This window comes from Littorina saxatilis, linkage group LG16 (genome assembly GCF_037325665.1).
Source record: "Littorina saxatilis isolate snail1 linkage group LG16, US_GU_Lsax_2.0, whole genome shotgun sequence".
Taxonomy (NCBI): domain Eukaryota; kingdom Metazoa; phylum Mollusca; class Gastropoda; order Littorinimorpha; family Littorinidae; genus Littorina; species Littorina saxatilis.
The window spans coordinates 16,303,218-16,313,217 of NC_090260.1; the positions used below are offsets into that span (position 1 = coordinate 16,303,218).

The window sequence follows — 10,000 nt, forward strand, 5'->3', positions numbered from 1 at the left end:
CACACACACACACACTCAAACACACTCACACTCTCACACACACGCACGTGCACACACACACACATACGCACACACACACACACTAACTTACACACACAAACACACACAAACACAATCATACTCCCACACCCACATATCCACAGACACGCTAACACTCCCACCCCCTCGCCCCCCACACACACACACGCATGCACGTACGCTTACACTGAAACAATATCACACACACACACACACACATTCAAACACACACACACACACAAACACACACACACACACACACAGATCCACAGACACACTTACCCCCATCCCCATCCGACACCCCCAGCACTCACACACTCACACATACTGGTGTGAGCCACGTTATCCGGTCAGTAATCATTAAGATGCCGGGAAAAATGAGCAGAGTTTACAGGCCGATTCTGTCCAGATTTGAGATGAAACTTTATTTTGTAATTCTAAATGAAGTTGGAAAGAAATCATTCGCCTATTTTGAAACTTTAGCTAAGCTGACATTTTACATGAATAGAGATGCCATGTAGTGTATGTTGACATTCACTATCATAAAGTGGTCAAAAGGCAGCTTAACGGTGCTCCTACTAACATACACACACACACACACACACTTTCGTATATTATAAACATAAATCATCCAAATTAAATATACCGGCCTCTTTCGGTCACATCGCTGCTCTTGCCGCTGCTCTCTCCAAACTACGGCGTCCATTTTCAGTGTCAACTGAACTTGTGGCGCGCCGGACTTGTGTGACCTTGTGTGAGGAATTTTACCGCGTAAGCGCGGTCACGTGTTACGCAAGAGGTGTGTAAAAAACATGCATCCGTGACATTTTACCTCCATTTTCCTGCCTGACGTAAAACGAAACGAAACTTAATTTAGGGGTATTTATTGACCGTTTTATACGGCTTTTGACAATATTTTCCTATGCTGCCGGCAGGATATACCGACCCGGCATCCTTATGAGGGTGTGTAAACTTGCAAAAGGCAGCTTAACGGGGCTCACACAAACACACACATACACCTAAGCCACACACACACACACACGCACACACACACACACACACACACACACACACAAACACACACACACACACACACACACACACACAGATCCACAAATAATACACTGACGTGGGCTGTTCTGGAAGTCCTTTAAATCTCATTATTATCGCACAGCTCACTGTTAATTTGAACAAGCCATATTCTCGAAGGATCCTTCCAAAGCTTCTGCACACTTTAACAATCGTGAGAAGTACCTTTCAAACATGTCGGCGCGAGTGTTTTTGCCGATACCCTCAATGAAACTCTTTTACTCTCGGACAGCAGCATCAGGGCTCTCGTAACAGTTTCCTCCGATCTTTTGCTTTAAATGTAAAAACAGGATTCAGGAAAATATAGTGAACGGAACATCAGGCACACATCCTAATCTGTTAGAAATTAGATTGGTTTGGAAGCTGTGTAAAACGGGACATTGCGGTGTTGTAGCATCAACCCTCAAGTACCCGTGTTTGGTGACAAGCTTTAAACACCACAGGCAGGCAATGATGCATGTACTGCTCTAAGGTAACCGTACGCTGCTCCCCTTTTAGAATTGTGGCGATTTGCTCTTATTGAAAAATAAAAAATGGGACCACCTTCTTCTTGCCAGTGTTCCGAGATCACCAATAGTTGATAGGGGTGGAGCCGTTTATGAACATCAAAACGGCTGATTGATTTGTTGCCCGGGGTCAGATTGATAGATCCAAGTCCCCATCGCCTGTGACAACCTTCACAAAATCCTCACACTCTATGTATTGCCCGGGGTCAGATTGATAGATCCAAGTCCCCATCGCCTGTGACAACCTTCACAAAATCCTCACACTCTATGTGTATGCACAAGTCGAGACATACCGCCTTTTGAAGACCAGAAAGAGCACGTGCACCCGCTGTCTGCAACGCTTGTGTACCCGTAAAGGCTTGTGCCAGATCACATCGATGGGTGCCGATTCAACTATCTATGTGTCCTTTACCTCCGTGTGTGTGATTCGTGCACCATCTCTCTTCAACTTTGTAACGGCAGCAACGTTTGTTGCAGTAACAGCATTCAACTGTCGGTCTGGGCAGGTGTCAACTATGTAACGGCAGCAACGTTTGTTGCAGTAACAGCATTCAACTGTCGGTCTGGGCGGGTGTCAACTTTGAAGACGTGTCTACCCGATTTATATTCATTGTTCCAGCTGTAAGTACTCGTTTCTAACCCTTCTCCCCACACACATACAACTGCACACACTTAAACACAACACACACACACACACACACACACACACACACACACACACACACACACACACACACACACACACACACACACACACACACACGTACATACACACACACACACACTACCATCCCTCTACCCCCCTACACATACACCTGCACACACACACGCTAACACTCCCACCCCCTCTCCCACCACCACCAACCCTACACACATACACACACACACGCACGCACGCTCGCACGCACGCACGCACGCACGTACGCTTACTCTGAAACAATAACAACACACACACACACACACACACACACACATACACACACACACACACATGTACACATATATCCACAGACACACCTACTCCCCCCCTCCCCCCCCCCCCCGCCCCAGCCAACTCACACAAAGACACGTACGCACGGACGCAGACACTTTAACACACAACACACACACACACACACGTACCTCAAGTGTGGATGGTTACCTAAGAGGCGGCACTGGGTGTAGTGCCTTTCTAGTGCACTTGCACTACAACAGCACTGGGTGCAGTACTCGCTCCGGCATCGAAGAATTTTGCACTAAAAAATGCACAAAATTTGACCTATTTCGTCGCCTATAGAGGACGGAAAGAATGTCATTTTGAACATTGTTATGACATTCTTTCCGTCAAAAAAGTCAATTTAACGGTGTTAAATGAAGCGACCATCCACACAATTAGGTTGCCATCCAGAGTTTAGGTTGCCATCCACGTGTGGATGGTTGCCTTATGGTGATTTAGGCAACCAAACCTGTGGAAACGGGGGTACACACACACACACACACACACACACACACACACACACACACACGCACGCATACACTCAAACATACACACACAAACATACACACACACACACACACATACTTTCATCTTGAATTCTCGTTACCTTGCTGTCCAGAGGGCATCATGTCGAGTTCTTTGCTTGTTGGTTGAAGGGAAGCAACCCAGTAATTATAACGTGATTTCGCACGCTTAATTTCAGAGTTCGCCTCTTTGTAAACACTTGCACAATCTCCGCCAAAGGTAAGTACCGTACACTACCTTGTATACGCCCACCCCCCTAAAGCACCAATGTCGCTCGAAAGTAGGGGGTGGGTGTTTACTTGGTACTGTACCCTGAGCAGGATCAGTTCCTCTCAATAAATAGCGATATTTGAACACATGTTAAAAATGTTAAATAGGATAATTTAAATTATGTTTCTGTGGAAAAATGGCTACCCTCTTTTTCTGTGACACACACGTGTTCTCGTGTGTACCAGTGTCTTCATTGCCAAAATGGAAACTGGAACCTAACCACAAGAATCCCTTTTCATGGTTTGTGAACAAATGCACAAATCTCGAATAAAAACTGGAAATAGTGACCCAGGATGTGCCTCGTTTAACCAGCATTAGCAGCGTGTGTCTAAACAGAAATCACGAAATGAAACATGATCTGCCTCGTTTAACCAGCATTAGCAGCGTGTGTCTAAACAGAAATCACGAAATGAAACATGATCTGCCTCGTTTAACCAGCATTAGCAGCGTGTGTCTAAACAGAAATCACAAAATGAAACATGATCTGCCTCGTTTAACCAGCATTAGCAGCGTGTGTCTAAACAGAAATCACAAAATGAAACATGATCTGCCTCGTTTAACCAGCATTAGCAGCGTGTGTCTAAACATAAATCACAAAATGAAACATGATTTGCCTCGTTTTACCAGCATTAGCAGCGTGTGTCTAAACAGAAATCACGAAATGAAACATGATCTGCCTCGTTTAACCAGCATTAGCAGCGTGTGTCTAAACAGAAATCACAAAATGAAACATGATCTGCCTCGTTTAACCAGCATTAGCAGCGTGTGTCTAAACAGAAATCACAAAATGAAACATGATCTGCCTCGTTTAACCAGCATTAGCAGCGTGTGTCTAAACAGAAATCACGAAATGAAACATGATCTGCCTCGTTTAACCAGCATTAGCAGCGTGTGTCTAAACAGAAATCACAAAATGAAACATGATCTGCCTCGTTTAACCAGCATTAGCAGCGTGTGTCTAAACAGAAATCACAAAATGAAACATGATCTGCCTCGTTTAACCAGCATTAGCAGCGTGTGTCTAAACAGAGATCACTAAATGAAACATGATCTGCCTCATTTAACCAGAATTAGCAGCGTGTGTCTAAACAGAGATCACACAATGAAACAAGATCTGCCTCGTTTAACCAGAATTAGCAGCGTGTGTCTAAACCGAAATCACAAAATGAAACATGATCTGCCTCGTTTAACCAGCATTAGCAGCGTGTGTCTAAACAGAAATCACAAAATGAAACATGATCTGCCTCGTTTAACCAGCATTAGCAGCGTGTGTCTAAACAGAGATCACTAAATGAAACATGATCTGCCTCATTTAACCAGAATTAGCAGCGTGTTTCTAAACAGAAATCACAAAATGAAACATGATATCTGAAGTCAGTTTCTTTGCTCTGATCCAAGTATTCAAGGGGGAGTACGCCCACAGCGCATTTAAACAACACTTTGTTTACTCGATCTCTGTAAAGTCCCCAAGGTCGAGCCCTGTAATATCAAATGTGTCTCACAAAACTCCGTCAATTTTAGGCATGGCTATTCTGTGACTGCAGTTGCAAAGGAAAACCAACGGCATGACTGCAGCATCATGTCATTATTCACTCGAATAATATGAACGTAATGCGTGCGGATTTGAAAAAAAGAAAAGAAAAAAGAAAAACCGAAATTGTTTTTGTACACTGTTAGTCCAAATGTGTTGGGCGTGGGCGTTTACAATATACATACAGTACCCTATACACACTGGGCGTTTACAAGGTAGTTTACGGTATATATAACTGAGGAAGGTGGCAACAGAAACCTCCTATAATTAGAATTAATCTTCTGATTTTTTTTTAAATCGTTTGACTATCCACTTTCAAACAAAACAATAGAACATGATTGTATTCAATATATCGGTAGATACATGAAATACCTCATTAATTGCTTGACTTTCAAAAGCGATTCCGGGTCGATCATTTTTTCAACACCGATGCAAAATTGTCGCCGAAGACCAGCGCAGGTAATGAGGTTATAGTGACAGCGATCTATCCAAGGGAAACAACTGCAAAAATATGCACGGCCAAGGATACACAGACAGAGTTTCTTCCCCTATCCGATTCCTTACTGATTTGACCAGATCAAATGGGGAATCCATTTCAGGCGCATGCTGTAGCTTTCTCTACACAAGGATAAGGATAAGATTGTATATAGTCCTGTGAGGTTACCCTACCTGGGGAAAGCGAGCTGCCATACAGTATACGGCGCTACCCCTTTTTTCCTCCTTTAATTTTCTTCCTGCATGCGTGTATTCATGTTTCCGACCGCTGTGAACTTGGGTTCTTTATCGTGCGCATGCGTGCACACGGGGGTGTTCGGCCACCGAGAAGAGTCTGCACTAAGTTGACTCTGGGAAATAAATCCCTCGCCGACCGTGGGGATCGAACAATAACGACAACTGGATTTGAAGCCAGCGAAGGAGTGGTTCTTTCTTCCTCTTGGTGATAATCCTTTCTGGGGACTTTTAATAACTCTGATGTTACAAGTGACTGATGCACTCTGACAGCTGGCTTTCCTCTCATGCACAGAATAACAACCATGATGAAGCTGTCTCACAATCATCACCCCCAGACACTCTGACAGCTGGCTTTCCTCTCATGCACAGAATAACAACCATGATGAAGCGGTCTCACATCACCCCCAGACACTCTGACAGCTGGCTTTCCTCTCATGCACAGAATAACAACCATGATGAAGCGGTCTCACATCACCCCCAGACACTGTGACAGCTGGCTTTCCTCTCATGCACAGAATAACAACCATGATGAAGCTGTCTCACAATCATCACCCCCAGACACTCTGACAGCTGGCTTTCCTCTCACGCACAGAATAACAACCATGATGAAGCGGTCTCACATCACCCCCAGACACTCTGACAGCTGGCTTTCCTCTCATGCACAGAACAACAACCATGATGAAGCGGTCTCACATCACCCCCAGACACTGTGACAGCTGGCTTTCCTCTCATGCACAGAATAACAACCATGATGAAGCTGTCTCACAATCATTACCCCCAGACACTCTGACAGCTGGCTTTCCTCTCATGCACAGAACAACAACCATGATGAAGCGGTCTCACATCACCCCCAGACACTCTGACAGCTGGCTTTCCTCTCATGCACGGAATAACAACCATGATGAAGCGGTCTCACATCACCCCCAGACACTGTGACAGCTGGCTTTCCTCTCATGCACAGAATAACAACCATGATGAAGCTGTCTCACAATCATCACCCCCAGACACTGTGACAGCTGGCTTTCCTCTCACGCACAGAATAACAACCATGATGAAGCGGTCTCACAATCATCACCCCCAGACACTCTGACAGCTGGCTTTCCTCTCATGCACAGAATAACAACCATGATGAAGCTGTCTCACAATCATCACCCCCAGACACTGTGACAGCTGGCTTTCCTCTCATGCACAGAATAACAACCATGATGAAGCGGTCTCACAATCATCACCCCCAGACACTCTGACAGCTGGCTTTCCTCTCATGCACAGAATAACAACCATGATGAAGCGGTCTCACATCACCCCCAGACACTCTGACAGCTGGATTTCCTCTCATGCACAGAATAACAACCATGATGAAGCGGTCTCACATCACCCCTAGACACTCTGACAGCTGGCTTTCCTCTCATGCACAGAATAACAACCATGATGAAGCGGTCTCACAATCATCACCCCCAGACACTCTGACAGCTGGCTTTCCTCTCATGCACAGAATAACAACCATGATGAAGCTGTCTCACAATCATCACCCCCAGACACTGTGACAGCTGGCTTTCCTCTCATGCACAGAATAACAACCATGATGAAGCAGTCTCACAATCATCACCCCCAGACACTCTGACAGCTGGCTTTCCTCTCATGCACAGAATAACAACCATGATGAAGCGGTCTCACATCACCCCCAGACACTCTGACAGCTGGATTTCCTCTCATGCACAGAATAACAACCATGATGAAGCGGTCTCACATCACCCCTAGACACTCTGACAGCTGGCTTTCCTCTCATGCACAGAATAACAACCATGATGAAGCGGTCTCACAATCATCACCCCCAGACACTCTGAAAGCTGGCTTTCCTCTCATGCACAGAATAACAACCATGATGAAGCTGTCTCACAATCAACACCCCCAGACACTGTGACAGCTGGCTTTCCTCTCATGCACAGAATAACAACCATGATGAAGCGGTCTCACAATCATCACCCCCAGACACTCTGACAGCTGGCTTTCCTCTCATGCACAGAATAACAACCATGATGAAGCGGTCTCACATCACCCCCAGACACTCTGACAGCTGGATTTCCTCTCATGCACAGAATAACAACCATGATGAAGCGGTCTCACATCACCCCTAGACACTCTGACAGCTGGCTTTCCTCTCATGCACAGAACAACAACCATGATGAAGCTGTCTCACAATCATCACCCCCAGACACTCTGACAGCTGGCTTTCCTCTCACGCACAGAATAACAACCATGATGAAGCGGTCTCACATCACCCCCAGACACTCTGACAGCTGGCTTTCCTCTCATGCACAGAACAACAACCATGATGAAGCGGTCTCACATCACCCCCAGACACTGTGACAGCTGGCTTTCCTCTCATGCACAGAATAACAACCATGATGAAGCTGTCTCACAATCATCACCCCCAGACACTGTGACAGCTGGCTTTCCTCTCATGCACAGAACAACAACCATGATGAAGCGGTCTCACATCACCCCCAGACACTCTGACAGCTGGCTTTCCTCTCATGCACGGAATAACAACCATGATGAAGCGGTCTCACATCACCCCCAGACACTCTGACAGCTGGCTTTCCTCTCATGCACAGAATAACAACCATGATGAAGCTGTCTCACAATCATCACCCCCAGACACTCTGACAGCTGGCTTTCCGCTCACGCACAGAATAACAACCATGATGAAGCTGTCTCACAATCATCACCCCCAGACACTCTGACAGCTGGCTTTCCTCTCATGCACAGAATAACAACCATGATGAAGCTGTCTCACAATCATCACCCCCAGACACTGTGACAGCTGGCTTTCCTCTCATGCACAGAATAACAACCATGATGAAGCGGTCTCACAATCATCACCCCCAGACACTCTGACAGCTGGCTTTCCTCTCATGCACAGAATAACAACCATGATGAAGCGGTCTCACATCACCCCCAGACACTCTGACAGCTGGATTTCCTCTCATGCACAGAATAACAACCATGATGAAGCGGTCTCACATCACCCCTAGACACTCTGACAGCTGGCTTTCCTCTCATGCACAGAATAACAACCATGATGAAGCTGTCTCACAATCATCACCCCCAGACACTCTGACAGCTGGCTTTCCTCTCATGCACAGAATAACAACCATGATGAAGCTGTCTCACAATCATCACCCCCAGACACTGTGACAGCTGGCTTTCCTCTCATGCACAGAATAACAACCATGATGAAGCGGTCTCACAATCATCACCCCCAGACACTCTGACAGCTGGCTTTCCTCTCATGCACAGAATAACAACCATGATGAAGCGGTCTCACATCACCCCCAGACACTCTGACAGCTGGATTTCCTCTCATGCACAGAATAACAACCATGATGAAGCGGTCTCACATCACCCCTAGACACTCTGACAGCTGGCTTTCCTCTCATGCACAGAATAACAACCATGATGAAGCGGTCTCACAATCATCACCCCCAGACACTCTGACAGCTGGCTTTCCTCTCATGCACAGAATAACAACCATGATGAAGCGGTCTCACAATCATCACCCCCAGACACTGTGACAGCTGGCTTTCCTCTCATGCACAGAATAACAACCATGATGAAGCGGTCTCACAATCATCACCCCCAGACACTCTGACAGCTGGCTTTCCTCTCATGCACAGAATAACAACCATGATGAAGCGGTCTCACATCACCCCCAGACACTCTGACAGCTGGATTTCCTCTCATGCACAGAATAACAACCATGATGAAGCGGTCTCACATCACCCCTAGACACTCTGACAGCTGGCTTTCCTCTCATGCACAGAACAACAACCATGATGAAGCTGTCTCACAATCATCACCCCCAGACACTCTGACAGCTGGCTTTCCTCTCACGCACAGAATAACAACCATGATGAAGCGGTCTCACATCACCCCCCAGACACTCTGACAGCTGGCTTTCCTCTCATGCACAGAACAACAACCATGATGAAGCGGTCTCACATCACCCCCAGACACTGTGACAGCTGGCTTTCCTCTCATGCACAGAATAACAACCATGATGAAGCTGTCTCACAATCATCACCCCCAGACACTCTGACAGCTGGCTTTCCTCTCATGCACAGAACAACAACCATGATGAAGCGGTCTCACATCACCACCAGACACTCTGACAGCTGGATTTCCTCTCATGCACAGAATAACAACCATGATGAAGCGGTCTCACATCACCCCTAGACACTCTGACAGCTGGCTTTCCTCTCATGCACAGAATAACAACCATGATGAAGCGGTCTCACAATCATCACCCCCAGACACTCTGACAGCTGGCTTTCCTCTCATGCACAGAATAAC

The 10,000-nt window shown here is 46.3% G+C and overlaps 2 protein-coding genes across 3 annotated transcripts in view; one reads left to right on the plus strand and one right to left on the minus strand.

Moving 5' to 3' along the window:
• The window catches only part of LOC138950506 (uncharacterized), a 241,243-nt gene that overhangs the window by 77,488 nt on the left and 153,755 nt on the right, over nucleotides 1-10,000 (minus strand). The window lies entirely within an intron of this gene.
• LOC138950503 (uncharacterized) overlaps nucleotides 1-10,000 on the plus strand; it is a 291,738-nt gene that overhangs the window by 18,303 nt on the left and 263,435 nt on the right. The window lies entirely within an intron of this gene.